General features: G+C 46.4%; 1 long non-coding RNA gene across 1 annotated transcript in view; it reads left to right on the top strand.

Annotated features, from left to right (window-relative positions):
- The window catches only part of LOC134927922 (uncharacterized), a 151,010-nt gene that overhangs the window by 128,826 nt on the left and 4,621 nt on the right, over positions 1–17,563 (top strand). The window contains exon 2 of the long non-coding RNA XR_010177776.1: positions 8,912–9,058. This is a non-coding gene — a long non-coding RNA (uncharacterized LOC134927922). The remainder of the gene's footprint in view (positions 1–8,911; positions 9,059–17,563) is intronic.

Here is a 17,563-nt window from a genome sequence, read left to right as displayed (position 1 = left end):
GTGCAAATGGTGGAAGGCGCATGCTCTTCACGTCCAGTGTTGGGAAGGTCAGGCATCGCAACCGACACAATTGGAGTCGGACTCTCCTTGTGGATTTGGGATTTCGAAGAACGCACAGTTCTTTGCGGTGCTACTGCTTTTGCCAGCTTTAGTCTTTTCATTTTTCTAGCGAGAGGCTGAGTGCTTCCATCCTCATGTGAAGCTGAACCACTAGCCATGAACATAGGCCAGGGCCTCAGCCGTTCCTTGCCACTCCGTGTGGTAAATGGCATATTGGCAAGTTTACGCTTCTCCTCCGACAATTTTATTTTAGGTTTTGGAGTCCTTTTTTTACTGATATTTGGTGTTTTGGATTTGACATGCTCTGTACTATGACATTGGGCATCGGCCTTGGCAGACGACGTTGCTGGCATTTCATCGTCTCGGCCATGACTAGTGGCAGCAGCTTCAGCACGAGGTGGAAGTGGATCTTGATCTTTCCCTAATTTTGGAACCTCAACATTTTTGTTCTCCATATTTTAATAGGCACAACTAAAAGGCACCTCAGGTAAACAATGGAGATGGATGGATTGGATACTAGTATACAATTATGGACGGGCTGCCGAGTGCCGACACAGAGGTAGCCACAGCCGTGAACTACCGCACTGTACTGTGTCTGCTGCTAATATATAGACTGGTTGATAAAGAGATAGTATACTCGTAACTAGTATGTATGTATAAAGAAAGAAAAAAAAACCACGGTTAGGTGGTATATACAATTATGGACGGGCTGCCGAGTGCCGACACAGAGGTAGCCACAGCCGTGAACTACCGCACTGTACTGTGTCTGCTGCTAATATATAGACTGGTTGATAAAGAGATAGTATACTCGTAACTAGTATGTATGTATAAAGAAAGAAAAAAAAACCACGGTTAGGTGGTATATACAATTATGGACGGGCTGCCGAGTGCCGACACAGAGGTAGCCACAGCCGTGAACTACCGCACTGTACTGTGTCTGCTGCTAATATATAGACTGGTTGATAAAGAGATAGTATACTCGTAACTAGTATGTATGTATAAAGAAAGAAAAAAAAACCACGGTTAGGTGGTATATACAATTATGGACGGGCTGCCGAGTGCCGACACAGAGGTAGCCACAGCCGTGAACTACCGCACTGTACTGTGTCTGCTGCTAATATAGACTGGTTGATAAAGAGATAGTATACTCGTAACTAGTATGTATGTATAAAGAAAGAAAAAAAAACCACGGTTAGGTGGTATATACAATTATGGACGGGCTGCCGAGTGCCGACACAGAGGTAGCCACAGCCGTGAACTACCGCACTGTACTGTGTCTGCTGCTAATATAGACTGGTTGATAAAGAGATAGTATACTCGTAACTAGTATGACTATAAAGAAAGAAAAAAAAACCACGGTTAGGTGGTATATACAATTATGGACGGGCTGCCGAGTGCCGACACAGAGGTAGCCACAGCCGTGAACTACCGCACTGTACTGTGTCTGCTGCTAATATAGACTGGTTGATAAAGAGATAGTATACTCGTAACTAGTATGTATGTATAAAGAAAGAAAAAAAAACCACGGTTAGGTGGTATATACAATTATGGACGGGCTGCCGAGTGCCGACACAGAGGTAGCCACAGCCGTGAACTACCGCACTGTACTGTGTCTGCTGCTAATATAGACTGGTTGATAAAGAGATAGTATACTCGTAACTAGTATGACTATAAAGAAAGAAAAAAAAACCACGGTTAGGTGGTATATACAATTATGGACGGGCTGCCGAGTGCCGACACAGAGGTAGCCACAGCCGTGAACTACCGCACTGTACTGTGTCTGCTGCTAATATAGACTGGTTGATAAAGAGATAGTATACTACTAATATTATATATACTGGTGGTCAGGTCACTGGTCACTAGTCACACTGGCAGTGGCACTCCTGCAGCAAAAGTGTGCACTGTTTAATTTTAATATAATATTATGTACTCCTGGCTCCTGCTATAACCTATAACTGGCACTGCAGTGCTCCCCAGTCTCCCCCACAATTATAAGCTGTGTGAGCTGAGCACAGTCAGATATATATATATACATTGATGCAGCACACTGGGCTGAGCAGTGCACACAGATATGGTATGTGACTGAGTCACTGTGTGTATCGTTTTTTTCAGGCAGAGAACGGATATATTAAATAAAACAAACAACTGCACTGTCTGGTGGTCACTGTGGTCGTCAGTCACTAAACTCTGCACTCTCTTCTACAGTATCACAGCCTCAGGTCAATCTCTCTCTCTCTCTCTCAACCCTAATCTAAATGGAGAGGACGCCAGCCACGTCCTCTCCCTATCAATCTCAATGCACGTGTGAAAATGGCGGCGACGCGCGGCTCCTTATATAGAATCCGAGTCTCGCGAGAATCCGACAGCGTCATGATGACGTTCGGGCGCGCTCGGGTTAACCGAGCAAGGCGGGAGGATCCGAGTCTGCTCGGACCCGTGAAAAAAACATGAAGTTCGTGCGGGTTCGGATTCAGAGAAACCGAACCCGCTCATCTCTAATATATATACCTCAGTTCTGCTTCTAAAAGACAAAGGTATTGTCTGTATTGCAAGCTCACCAATAGAGATGCTCACACTGTTTTTAAAATGGTTCCTAAATTTTATTGAATCTATGTAAAGGTAGGGAAATGCTCAGACCTTTTGGTATAAAACATTTCAGCCTATCTGAACAGGATTGAGGCTGTTCAAGAGGTCATTAAACTGTTGGAGGCAGGTCAGCATTTGTCGAACCTATTTGATATTGACTATAGCAATCAAAGTCCGGTGAAGAAAAATTACTTTGCCCTGTCACTGAAGGAGCTAGGTGAATCTAATGGTAGTGGTTGATGCCTTTTTAAAGGAAGGGGAGGGTTCCAGAACCTCTTGTCGTGACTTTAGTACCAATTAATGCTATTCCCATATGCCTTATGCACGATGTTGTTATTTTTCTGCCACCTGTGGGGTGCTTCAATCAACTGCATTGACCTTTAAAGTAAATTTGAAGCCATTTATAAGAAGTTGGTTTGACTCTTTCTAATGATAGAACCTGCTAAATCAACTTGAAAGCATGGGATTTGATACTAAGATGATTGAATGGATAAGATCTTGGTTGCAGGATAGAAAACAGAGTTGTAGTAAATGGAGTACATTCACAGGAGGGAAATGTTACCAGTGGAGTACCCCTTAGGGATCTATACTTGGACCAGTGCTTTTTAATATCTTTATTGGTGACATTGCAAATTGCATTAAAGGGAAAGTATGCCTTTTTGCAGATGACACAAAGGTATACAACAGGAAGGGTAAAACAAATGATTGATGATCTACTGTAGGTAGACTAGAGGAATGGTCAAGAGCGTGGCAATTACAGTTTAGTGGCAAAAAATTCAAAATCCTGCACGTGGGTGCCAAAAATCCAAAGGCTAAACATAGTATTAATGGTATTATACTGGAGACTACTGAGGAGGAAAAAGATCTACAGTAGGAGTCACTATTTCAGGTGATTTAACGGGAGGTAAACAATGTAACAAAGAAATGAGGAAGACTAGTCAGATGCTTGGTTGCATAGGGAGAGGAATCATGAGCAAAATTAAGTAATAATGCCACTGTATACTGTAAGTAATTGGTACGGCCTCATCTAAAATTCTGTGTTCAGTTCTGGAAGCCATAACTTCAGAAGGATATTAATACATTAGCTACTGTACAAAGAAGGATAACTAAAATGGTGCATGGCCTACATCACAAAACATACACAGAAAGAAGAAAAAAATCTCAATATATATCGGAGCAGAGAAGGGAAAGGGGGGGCATGATAAAAACTTTCAAATATATCAAGGGTTTTAACAAAGTCCAGGAGGCAGAGCCGAATTAAGGCTATGGGGGACCCGGGGCACTTCAGACCTTCAGGCCCCTAGTAAATAGGCAGGCCGATGAATCATATGCCACCATCTTTGACTGGTGTGTATATACATATCAGCACAATTTGGGAGGCACTCCTCGGCTTTGTAAATAATTTCCACAGCTACAACTGCATGCTTTCAACGTTTCAGGTGCATTTTATTAGCACCTTTCGTCAGGATCCTGACGAAAGGTGCTAATAAAGTGAAAAACGATCTTAAGTGATACAACGAATAATGGTTATTGTTGCTTTAAGCAACATGTAACAAGGGATCTAGCTGTGATTAACTGAGAGAAGAGAAAGTTCTCCTGTCAGTTGTGTAGAGTTTAGTATTCTGAAATATCTTCTGGTACCTTCTCTCTGTGTGCACTCCTTGAATCTAACTACTGTGATCTCCCTCCTATAAGTAAAGATTTTTTATAGATATATTTTATATTGCATTATATGTATGTGTTTTCTATACATGTCATGAAATTTTCATTAGTATTTGCTATTCATTGCCTGTGATCTCTGGCCCTCATTCCGAGTTGTTCGCTCGCAAGCCGATTTTAGCAGCATTGCACACGCTAAGCCGCCGCCTACTGGGAGTGAATCTTAGCTTCTTAAAATTGCGAACGATGTATTCGCAATATTGCGATTACAAACTTCTTAGCAGTTTCAGAGTAGCTTCACACTTACTCGGCATCTGCGATCAGTTCAGTGCTTGTCGTTCCTGGTTTGACGTCACAAACACACCCAGCGTTCGCCCAGACACTCCTCCGTTTCTCCAGCCACTCCCGCGTTTTTCCCAGAAACGGTAGCGTTTTTTCCCACACGCCCTTAAAACGGCCTGTTTCCGCCCAGTAACACCCATTTCCTGTCAATCACACTACGATCGCCGGAGCGAAGAAAAAGCCGTGAGTAAAAATACTATCTTCATTGTAAAATTACTTGGCGCAGTCGCAGTGCGGACATTACGCATGCGCACTAAGCGGAAATTCACTGCGATGCGAAGAAATTTACCGAGCGAACGACTCGGAATGAGGGCCTATGTATGGTCTTTTAAGCTAAAAGTTGCTGCTATTAGGCTGAAAAGTGTTAAAAATATAAAAAATGTTCTGTTGTTATGTTTTTAGAAAAAAAAGTGCTTTATTGGCATGTCTTAAACACTTTTACCTGGAGCCATAACAGTGCTCAGCTGTGCTTGCCACTAATTGAGCAGTGTGGGCTGATGCGCACACACAGCCCAGGGACATAAAACATGAGCTCAGCGTCAGACAGGCCAGCCTCCTGACGAAGTGTGATACGAAACACGTTGGGGCGTGGCCTGTCTGACGCACTGTGTCCATCTGTGCAGCTGCTCCCACTGTCTGATCCAGAGAGGTTTCCCGACGAGTCACGGCTATACCATAGCCGGTGGCGTGGTGTGTGGTCCCGGGTGGCGGCCAGCGGGTATGCAGTTTGTTCCAGTGGATTTTCTTTGAACCGTGTGGTAACCAGCCCACAGCATGTGCTATATGGTACGAGTCCTATACAATTTGTCCGTGGACCTGTTACTGTTTTTAAATTGAATAAACAGTCTGCACTATGAGCGCCTTTTCCATTATGTTTTATTCCTAGAAATCAATCCTGCTCCAGGAGTCCGGAGCCTTCATTGGGAAAGTGCGGCGGTATTTATCCTATACCTGTGCTACAACTCAGAGGTTTCTGGTGCTTGTAATTTTCTCTACTGTTGAGAGAAAAAGGACTGCCAGCGCACCTGCACACCTTCTAATCGAACTGATATATATATATATACACACTCACACACATATATGCATACATACATACATAATACATATATACACATATACACAGATATAGACATATACATATATATATATATATATATATATATATATACAGAGCCGGCGGAACCCGCTCAGCAAAGGGATGCAAAGCAGGTAGGCGACAAGCTGGAAAGGCGCTCTCCCTGCTCTGCATCCCTCCTGCTGTGCGCTGCTGCTGCCGGCTGCCACAGCGCCTCTCATACTTACAAGCAATGGCCGCCAGTATGATTGCGGATCTTGTAGCCCTGCCCCGCCGCTGATGTGATCTCCTGTGCCGCTGGAGGAAGGAGGAGCAGGGGGCGGGGTGGGGGGAGAGACAGACTGACGAGTAGAAGCTGGCTTTCGGGAGAGAGCTGCAGTACTTCCAGGAGCCACTAGATGCCTCCATCTCCACTGAGTTCTTTCTATCTATCTATCTATCTATCTATCTATCTATCTATCTATCTATCTATCTATCTATCTAGCTCTATCATCTATCTGTCTGTCTGTCTATCTTCCATCTGTATCTATTTGTCTATACTAATCTATCTCTATATATTTGGGAGTGGATTTCCATTATATATATATATATATATATATATATATATATATATATAAAAAGTATAAACAGCGGCACTCACAGCTTGTAGAAACGGGTAAATAAACAGCCACAGTCCATATAGCAAATCAACGTTTCAATACAATAAAGATTGTCGTCAGGATTACAAACCATACAATAAAATGCTCACCTTATATCCCCCACCACTAGTGAATGATTCGTCCGCCCGCCGGGGCGCCAAACCAAGACACCAATGCGTGACGCCATCTGATGACGTGGCGGCTCCAAGCCGTCACGTCCAAACAATACCCGTCACCATAACAACCAATAGGCGCTCATTCAAGCAGCAGCGGCAACTCCCCGCTACGTCCTGGCCGCACCTATCACCATAGTGACAAAAAATATATAAACAAATGGACAATACGCTTACAGAAAATCACATATACAATGTAACATAAGCATCTTGGTTACAGAGATATATCAAACTATAGGAAACATTTACCAATAATATATATCCATACTAAAATCCTAGCAGAACATAGCAATCACCTTGAACAGCATACATTAGGGAAAAATTCACTTTCAGGTCACGAAGATGACTTAACCAATAATTCTATCAATATATAATGATAATGTATGGATTAGTCAATGTAAGGCTAAAATAAGCGATAATTCATGTATCTAGATGAGAAATTATTAACCCCTCTAGATTAGACCCATAAGCGATACTGCATATACCTAGATGAGACCATTATCAGCACTTTTTAAAAAACTAAACCTATAATGTTAGAAACCAGACAAGGGAAGCATCTCATTCAACCCTCGAGGGGCCAGGACATCTAACCTATGGATCCACCTAGCCTCACATCTCAGAAGCGCTGCACCTCTATCACCTCCTCTACGTGATAGAGGGATGTGATCTATCATGCGGTATTTGATGCTGGCAATATTGTGTTTCAATTCAGCCCAATGTCTGGCAACTGGTTGATCACTTATCCCAGTAGCCAAGGCTTGTCTAATGGCTGATCGGTGTGTCGTCATCCTTTCTTTGAATTTCCTGATGGTTTTCCCCACATAAACCAGTCCACATATGGGCACTCACAGCTTGTAGAAACCGGTAAATAAACAGCCACAGTCCGTATAGCAAATCAACGTTTCAATACAATAAAGATTGTCGTCAGGATTACAAACCATACAATAAAATGCTCACCTTATATCCCCCACCACTAGTGAATGATTCGTCCGCCCGCCGGGGCGCCAAACAGAGACGCATTGATTTGCTATACGGACTGTGGCTGTTTATTTACCCGTTTCTACAAGCTGTGAGTGCCGCTGTTTATACTTTATGTTTATCCATTCGTGGCTATGAGGGCACCGGGCGCAGTTATTTAAATTTGTTGGAGTGCCGGGCATACTTCCAATATATATATATTGGACAGATTGATCATTGTGAGTGGGCACCCACTGTTGTTGTAAATGAATGCCACGGTGCCCTCCTTAAGCATACCTCCAAACATTCTTCTTCGTTAAGGAGGGACATACGCGCTCCCGAAAAAGGGGCATGGCCTGAGGAAATGGGGCGTGGCTTCGCAGCAATGCCGCGACCACTTGCACGCCTCTCGTTTTCGTCACTTAGGGGGCATGCCCAGCGTTCTGTCAGCAGCTGGCATCCCCCCTCTCCCTCTGTCTCTTGTGAATAGACACTAACTCTGCTAAGTGACAGAGCCTCCCAACTGCCCCACCACTACCACCACCGCGGGACACTGCGGCCCACGGTTGGGACAGCGGGACAGTCCCAAAAAAATGGGACTGTCCTGCGAAAATCGGGACAGTTGGGAGGTATGCCTTACGGATAATGTAGTCATGCAATGGTTCCCTCGGATGAGACTGGTATATCGCCTTGAGAAAAATACCCTGATCGGCGTTGAATAGTCGGCGCACTATGCCTTCTTTTGTATCATAATACACTAAAAATTTCTTTCATCAAGTCCGCTGAGCGCTGCCTGGTTTCTTCTACAAGGATGTGCCAGTCCCATCTTAGGGAACCATTGCATGCCTATATATATATATATATATATCCAAGGGTGCTCCTGCACTCACATCCTCCAAGAAAGACATATAGGCGGGTGCTTCCAACAGACCATAAGGTCCACTATTTATAGAAAATGTCCACAAAGTGGGGATGCACTCTCGCTATGTAGAAATCAATCAATTTGGAAGTCGAATGTCACCGTAGTTTTTTAATGTCGACGTTTCGGCCTGTTAACAGGCCTTTCTCAAGACCGGTGAAACAGCAGATCAAGTATTCCGTTGCATTAACAGAGAAGAAAAAAATATCTGTCACGCACCATCCATCGCCAGGTTTCATGCAATATCATATAAAAACAATTCTAACAGACGACAAAGGACTCACTGTCCATCAAGCTAGTATACAGTCATCGTTACACCTGGATGCAGTCACAGCTGTTAGTATTCACAGTGTCAAAGTGGGGCGGTATACGCAGTATGGTATACCACCACTTCGAGCACTGGCAGGTCACCTATAGCGGGAAGATTTTCTGTGGGGCCACTTGTCATCTGTAGACCTATCCCCCTAAGCATGTTACCCATCACAGCATTCTTGTATTACAGGCAACCTACTGGCACAGCTGTTAGAGCGGTCCATCTATATTGTGAGGAGAGGCTCCAAGCCCCAACCCAGCAGAAAGGGATCTCCAGCACACATACCAGTGATGCCGCACACATCGGAGGCAAAGCGGGTCCACATCTGGCAGAAAGGTAAGTTAAGATAAGCCCTGCACTCCCAGCTACCACCTGCCACATTTGTTTTTTTGTAGAGGGGATGGAGTGGAAACAATCGGGGTTGGCCGGGAGACAATCGGGGCTAGCCGGGGGGGACAAGGCAAGACAACTGAGGGGGGTATTCAGTAGCAGTTGCTATTGAGATGTGATGGCATCTCCCCCATAGTGCACATACACAGGATCCTCTCTGTGCAATTGTATCTCAGTTATGCGAACGCCTCTGCCTGATTGACAGGCAGAGGCGTTTGCGGGGTGGTACGGGGCAGCAGCATGGCGTTGCAGGGGAGGTTGTGCACCATTGGTCGGGCGTGGGAAATGGAGGCATGTTCGGGGCAGCTCTACGCCTGCCTTTGCTGCCGGGCGGCAGAGGCAGGGGGCTTCCACAAATCAGCTTGGTGCTGGGTAGCACCCAGCATGCGATTTTATCATTAGCAGTTGTACAATTGGTACTGTTGTGTGGCATTGCCCCACCCATTTGCGATGTGTGATTTTGGCGCACACTGTCCCTTTATTGAGTATGGGAGGGCGCAAATTTATAGTTTGCAGGGGGGCACCGAACACCCTTGCACCGGCCCTGTATATATACATACATGCCTAACATTCTAATTTAATTAAGTTGCAATATAGCCAGCCTTACTTTATGTTCTATGGTTGGCTGGCAGACAGGGAGCTGTGACCACGGACACAACAGGAGAGCTCCAACTAGCAGGACACATCCTCCGCGCGCCGGGCGGCTCCACGCGCTGGTGCTGCTGCCAGGGATCCTTCCTCCTCCCTCCCCACAGGTTGCTGCTGCTTCAACGTTGTTGGACAGCTGAGCCGTCGCTCAGCTGCCCTATACGGATTTTCAGCATCGGCGCCATGCTGGCTGCTAGTGTGCAGTGAGGAGCCAGACACGGGAGCGCAGCAGTGCAGAGCAGATCGGATCTATAAGAGATCCGATCTGTGCCACTGTGCCAGGGTGCCCTTTTAAACAGGGGGGCCCAGGGTTGCTTACCCCAGGGGCACCCCCCTTAATCCGACTCTGCCGGGAGGGAAACATTGTTCAAATGAAGAGAAGTATTACACGAGGGCATGCACTGAAACTGGAGGTAGGTAGGTTCAGGTGAAATTTGAGTAAAAATTACTTCACAGAAAGGGTAGTGGACAAGTGGAATAACTTCCCAATTAGAGGTGGTAGAGGCTAAGACAGTAGAGCAATTTAAACATGCATGGGATAGACATAGTGATATCCTTACAAAGAAATAAGGATCAAATAAGGTATGAGGAAAAAAAGGGCAGACTAGATGGGCCAAGTGGTTGTTATCAGCCATCAAATTCTATGTCAAAAGCACCTTCCCTATTCCACAGAATTCAGTTTCTGTCTAGCACATTTAAACACTTAAACACATTTGTAACACACTGGTTGGACACACTGGATGTACAGGAAAAATGATAATTGAACATGAAACATGTTTATCGTAGTATGATGGTTTAATGAAATGTCAAACTTTTTCCAAACAGTTTGGGCATCTCTACTCACCAATTAGACACAAAAGTGTTACAATGTTCCCATTGCATTACAATGGTTTCAGTATGTAACATATTTTGGTACTGTCTTGCACACACACACACATATATATATATATATATATATATATATATATAAGTCTGTTAGGACCGGCACTCCCCCATACGGTTTACAATGCTCCGGTGCCCTCTAGGTAGAGATGAATAACACTTTGTGTGAAATACATTTGACTTTTCTCTAACGTCCTAGTGGATGCTGGGGACTCCGTAAGGACCATGGGGAATAGACGGGCTCCGCAGGAGACTGGGCACTCTAAAGAAAGATTCAGTACTATCTGGTGTGCACTGGCTCCAACCTCTATGCCCCTCCTCCAGACCTCAGTTAGAATCTGTGCCCGGCCAGAGCTGGGTGCTCCTAGTGGGCTCTCCTGAGCTTGCTAGAAAAGAAAGTATTTTGTCAGGTTTTTTATTTTCAGAGAGCTTCTGCTGGCAACAGACTCTCTGCTACGTGGGACTGAGGGGAGAGAAGCAAACCTACTCACTGCAGCTATGTTGCGCTTCTTAGGCTACTGGACACCATTAGCTCCAGAGGGATCGAACACAGGTACCTAACCTTGATCGTCCGTTCCCGGAGCCGCGCCGCCGTCCCCCTCGCAGAGCCAGAAGTACAGAAGCAGCAGAAGCAAGAAGACATCGAAATCGGCGGCAGAAGACTCCTGTCTTCACTTAAGGTAGCGCACAGCACTGCAGCTGTGCGCCATTGCTCCCGCAGCACACCCACACACTCCGGTCACTGTAGGGTGCAGGGGGGGGGGGGGGCGCCCTGGGCAGCAATTAAGATACCTGATGGCAAAAGTATACATATATACAGTCAGGCACTGTATATATGTGCGAGCCCCCGCCATTTTTACACATGAGAAGCGGGACAGAAGCCCGACGCTGAGGGGGCGGGGCCTTCTTCCTCAGCACACCAGCGCCATTTTCTCTTCACAGCACCGCTGGAAGGACGCTCCCCAAGCTCTCCCCTGCAGTATACAGGTGCAATAGAGGGTAAAAAAGAGAGGGGGGGCACATAAATTTAGGCGCAGATATATATATATATATATATATATATATATAAAAAAACAGCAGCTACTGGGTAAACACTAAGGTACAGTGTAATCCCTGGGTTATATAGCGCTGGGGTGTGTGCTGGCATACTCTCTCTCTGTCTCCCCAAAAGCCTTTGTGGGGTCCTGTCCTCAGTCAGAGCGTTCTCTGTATGTGTGCGGTGTGTCGGTACGCCTGTGTCGACATGTTTGATGAGGAAGGATACGTGGAGGCAGAACAAGTGCAAATAGATGTGGTGTCGCCCCCGACGGGGCCGACACCTGATTGGATGGATATGTGGAAGGTGTTAAATGATAATGTAAGCTCCTTACATAACAGATTGGATAAAGCTGTAGCCTTGGGACAGTCGGGCTCTCAACCCATGCCTGCTCCCACAGCGCAGAGGCCGTCAGGGTCTCAAAAGCGCCCAATATCCCAGTTAGTTGACACAGACGTCGACACGGAATCTGATTCCAGTGTCGATGACGATGATGCAAAGTTGCAGCCTAAAATGACTAAAGCCATCCGCTACATGATTGTGGCAATGAAGGATGTGTTACACATTTCTGAGGAAAATCCTGTCCCTGACAAGAGGATTTATATGTATGGGGAGAAAAAGCAAGAAGTGGCTTTTCCCCCCGTCACATGAATTGAATGAATTATGTGAAAAAGCGTGGGATTCCCCTGATAGGAAGGTAGTAATTTCCAAGAGATTGCTGATGGCGTATCCTTTCCCGCCAACGGACAGGTTACGCTGGGAATCCTCCCCCAGGGTAGACAAAGCGTTGACACGCTTATCTAAGAAGGTGGCCCTTCCGTCTCAGGATACGGCCGCCCTAAAGGATCCTGCGGATAGAAAGCAGGAAGCTATCCTGAAGTCTGTTTATACACATTCTGGTACGCTGCTGAGGCCAGCAATTGCTTCGGCCTGGATGTGTAGTGCGGTAGCAGCATGGACGGATACTCTGTCTGAGGAGTTAGATACCCTGGACAGGGACTCTGTTCTAATGACCCTGGCACATATCAAGGACGCAGTCCTATATATGCGGGATGCCCAGAGGGACATTTGCCTGCTGGGCTCTAGAGTAAACGCAATGTCCATTTCTGCCATAAGGGTCTTCTGGACTCGGCAATGGACAGGGGATACCGACTCTAAAAAACACATGGAGGTTTTACCTTATAAGGGTGAGGAAATGTTTGGGGACGGTCTCTCAGACCTAGTTTCCACAGCTACGGCTGGGAAGTCAAATTTCTTGCCATATATCCCCTCACAGCCTAAGAAAGCACCATATTACCAAATGCAGTCCTTTCGTTCACAAAGAGGCAAGAAAGTCCGAGGTGCGTCCTTTCTTGCCAGAGGCAGGGGTAGAGGAAAGATGCTGCACAATACAGCTAGTTCCCAGGAACAGAAGTCCTCCCCGGCTTCCACTAAATCCACCGCATGACGCTGGGGCTCCACAGGTGGAGCCAGGATCGGTGGGGGCGCGTCTCCGAAATTTCAGCCACCAGTGGGTACGCTCACGGGTGGATCCTTGGGCTATACAAGTTGTGTCTCAGGGATACAAACTGGAATTCGAGGTGATGCCCCCTCACCGTTACCTAAAATCGGCCTTGCCAGTTTCCCCCATGGAAAGGGAGGTAGTGCTGGCAGCAATTCACAAGTTATACCTCCAGCAGGTGGTTGTAAAGGTTCCTCTCCTTCAACAGGGAAGGGGTTACTATTCCACTATGTTTGTAGTACCGAAACCGGACGGTTCGGTCAGACCCATCTTGAATTTAAAATCCCTGAACATTTATCTGAAGAAATTCAAGTTCAAAATGGAATCGCTCAGAGCGGTCATTGCAAGCCTGGAAGAGGGGGATTTTATGGTGTCTCTGGACATCAAGGATGCTTACTTGCATGTCCCCATTTATCCACCTCATCAAGAGTACCTCAGATTTGTGGTACAGGACTGTCATTACCAATTCCAGACGTTGCCGTTTGGGCTCTCCACGGCACCGAGAATATTTACCAAGGTAATGGTGCAAATGATGGTGCTCCTGAGAAAGCAAGGAGTCACAATTATCCCATACTTGGACGATCTCCTCATAAAGGCGAGGTCCAGAGAGCAGTTGCTGATCAGCGTAGCACACTCTCAGGAAGTGTTGCAACAGCACGGCTGGATTCTGAATATCCCAAAATCGCAGCTGATTCCTACGACGCGTCTGCCCTTTCTGGGCATGATTCTGGACACATACCAGAAGAAGGTGTTTCTCCCGGCGAAGAAGGCTCAGGAGCTCGTGACTCTAGTCAGAGACCTCTTAAAACCGAAACAGGTGTCGGTGCATCACTGCACGCGAGTCCTGGGAAAGATGGTGGCATCAAACGAAGCCATTCCCTTCGGCAGGTTCCATGCGAGGATCTTTCAGTGGGATCTGTTGGACAAGTGGTCCGGATCGCATCTTCAGATGCATCGGCTGATCACCCTGTCCCCCAGGGCCAAGGTGTCTCTTCTGTGGTGGCTGCAGAGTGCTCACCTTCTCGAGGGCCGCAGGTTCGGCATATAGGACAGGGTCCTGGTGACCACGGATGCGAGCCTCCGAGGATGGGGGGCAGTCACTCAGGGAAGAAACTTCCAAGGGTTGTGGTCAAGTCAGGAGGCTTGTCTGCACATAAATATCCTGGAACTAAGGGCCATATACAACGCCCTGAGTCAAGCGGAGCCTCTGCTTCGCAACCAACCGGTGCTGATTCAGTCAGACAACATCACCGCAGTGGCTCATGTAAACCGCCAGGGCGGCACAAGAAGCAGAGTGGCGATGGCGGAAGCCACCAGGATTCTTCGTTGGGCGGAGAATCACGTGCAAGCACTGTCAGCAGTGTTCATTCCGGGAGTGGACAACTGGGAAGCAGACTTCCTCAGCAGGCACGACCTCCACCCGGGAGAGTGGGGACTTCATCAAGAAGTCTTCACGCAGATTGCAAGTCGGTGGGAACTGCCACAGGTGGACATGATGGCGTCCCGCCTCAACAAAAAGCTAAAAAGGTATTGCTCCAGGTCAAGGGACCCTCAGGCGATAGCTGTGGACGCACTGGTAACACCGTGGGTGTTCCAATCGGTCTATGTGTTTCCTCCTCTTCCTCTCATACCCAAGGTACTGAGAATCGTAAGGAAAAGAAGAGTGAAAACAATACTCATTGTTCCGGACTGGCCAAGAAGGACTTGGTACCCGGAACTGCAAGAAATGCTCACAGAGGAACCATGGCCTCTGCCTCTCAGACAGGACCTGTTGCAACAGGGGCCCTGTCTGTTCCAATACTTACCGCGGCTGCGTTTGACGGCATGGCGGTTGAACGCCGAATCCTAGCAGAAAATGGCATTCCGGATTAAGTTATTCCTATGCTGATAAAGGCTAGGAAGGACGTGACAGCAAAGCATTATCACCGTATATGGCGAAAATATGTTGCTTGGTGTGAGGCCAGAAAGGCCCCTACAGAGGAATTCCAGCTGGGTCGATTTCTGCACTTCCTACAGTCAGGTGTGACTATGGGCCTAAAATTAGGGTCCATAAAGGTCCAGATTTCGGGCCTATCCGTCTTCTTTCAAAAAGAACTGGCTTCACTGCCTGAGGTTCAGACGTTTGTAAAGGGAGTGCTGCATACTCAGCCCCTTTTGTGCCACCAGTGGCACCTTGGGATCTTAACGTGGTGTTGGATTTCCTGAAATCCCACTGGTTTGAGCCACTTAAGACCGTGGAACTAAAGTATCTCACGTGTAAAGTGGTCATGCTGTTGGCTTTAGCTTCAGCTAGGCGTGTGTCAGAATTGGCGGCTTTGTCATGTAAAAGCCCCTATCTGGTTTTCCATATGGACAGGGCAGAATTGCGGACTCGTCCGCAGTTTCTGCCAAAGGTGGTGTCATCTTTTCATTTGAACCAACCTATTGTGGTGCCAGCGGCTACTCGTGACTTGGAGGACTCCAAGTTGCTGGACGTAGTCCGGGCTTTGAAGATTTATGTAACAGAACGGCTGGAGTCAGGAAGACTGACTCGCTGTTTATCCTGTATGCATCCAACAAGCTGGATGCTCCTGCTTCAAAGCAAACTATTGCTCGCTGGATCTGTAACACGATTCAGCAGGCTCATTCTGCAGCGGGATTGCCGCAGCCGAAATCAGTGAAAGCCCATTCCACAAGGAAAGTGGGTTCTTCTTGGGCGGCTGCCCGAGGGGTCTCGGCATTACAGCTTTGCCGAGCTGCTATTTGGTCGGGTTCAAACACTTTTGCAAAATTCTACAGGTTTGATACCCTGGCTGAGGAGGACCTTGTGTTTGCTCATTCGGTGCTGCAGAGTCATCCGCACTCTCCCGCCCGTTTGGGAGCTTTGGTATAATCCCCATGGTCCTTACGGAGTCCCCAGCATCCACTAGGACGTTAGAGAAAATAAGAATTTACTCACCGGTAATTCTATTTCTCGTAGTCCGTAGTGGATGCTGGGCGCCCGTCCCAAGTGCGGACTTTCTGCAATACGTGTATATAGTTATTGCTTAACAAAGGGTAATGGTTATGTAGCATCGGTTGAGTGAGGCTCAGTTGTTGTTCATACTGTTAACTGGGTAAGTTTATCACAAGTTATACGGTGTGATTGGTGTGGCTGGTATGAGTCTTACCCTGGATTCCAAAATCCTTTCCTTGTAATGTCAGCTCTTCCGGGCACAGTTTCCTTAACTGAGGTCTGGAGGAGGGGCATAGAGGGAGGAGCCAGTGCACACCAGATAGTACTGAATCTTTCTTTAGAGTGCCCAGTCTCCTGCGGAGCCCGTCTATTCCCCATGGTCCTTACGGAGTCCCCAGCATCCACTACGGACTACGAGAAATAGAATTACCGGTGAGTAAATTCTTATTTTTTCAGTCTCGGAGTGCCGCTTCATTTATTCAGTATATATATATATATATATATATATATATATTGGACTAAATATAATAGTCTAGGACAGTGGCTCTCCATCTATAACTATAAAACCAACTAATGTTTTCCATTACTAGGAGGCAGTTAAGTCTTTTAATGCAGAATGTCTTCTATCTGTTCAATAATGTGTGTATCAGTTTCTGCAATTGCCCTGTGAATTAACTTTTGGAACAGCGTTAATGTTCAGTATCTTGGTCATCTTGGTCTTTAACATTCATCTGAAGACGAGACTGAGCAGGCTAATGATGAGGCTGGGTTCTGACCTTTGCTGGCATCTCCCACAGTGTCATTCGGTAGAATAGCGTCAGACTTTAATGACCCTTGATGTATGAATAAGCTGCAATTCAGCAGTGTTTTGTCTGTAGCTGCAGTGACGTGTGCCTTACCCACATAACCGCCCTACTGAAGCCATTTCAGGGAAGCACTCTATGGGAAATGTTGTGCTTGGCCAGGCCAACAGACATTAGCGAGAGTGAGGAAGAGTTTAGCCAGAGTAGAAAACAAACAATGAAAGTTAAACAACGGGACAGCAAAAAGTAAATGATAAAATAATGGAATATGTGTTAAGGGAAAACAAGGCACAATATGAAAGAAAATAAGAGGAGTCCTGATACAAGCCTATGTGCAGCCTACTTGCTAAAACTTTCTAAATAAAAAACCCCACTTAGACCAGGGTGTATAATAGTGCAACTCTGTATGCGACTTAAAGACAAAAAACACCATTATTTATTTATTTGCAATCTAAAATGTCATCTGATGTGTGGTAGTTGTAAGAAATTGGTGCAACTGTGTGTGGATTATAGTAACTGTATGTGTGTGGATTATAGTAACTGTATGTAGCATAAAAGATGCGTCAATTCAGGGGCGTCACTGGGGTCAGTGACACTCGGCGTGCCCATTTTCATCACTCCAGAGGCATACCCAGCATTTCTGGAG

This window comes from Pseudophryne corroboree, chromosome 5 (genome assembly GCF_028390025.1).
Source record: "Pseudophryne corroboree isolate aPseCor3 chromosome 5, aPseCor3.hap2, whole genome shotgun sequence".
NCBI lineage: Eukaryota > Metazoa > Chordata > Amphibia > Anura > Myobatrachidae > Pseudophryne > Pseudophryne corroboree.
Note: the sequence above shows the minus strand (reverse complement) of the source record. Positions and strands in the feature narration are given on the sequence as shown.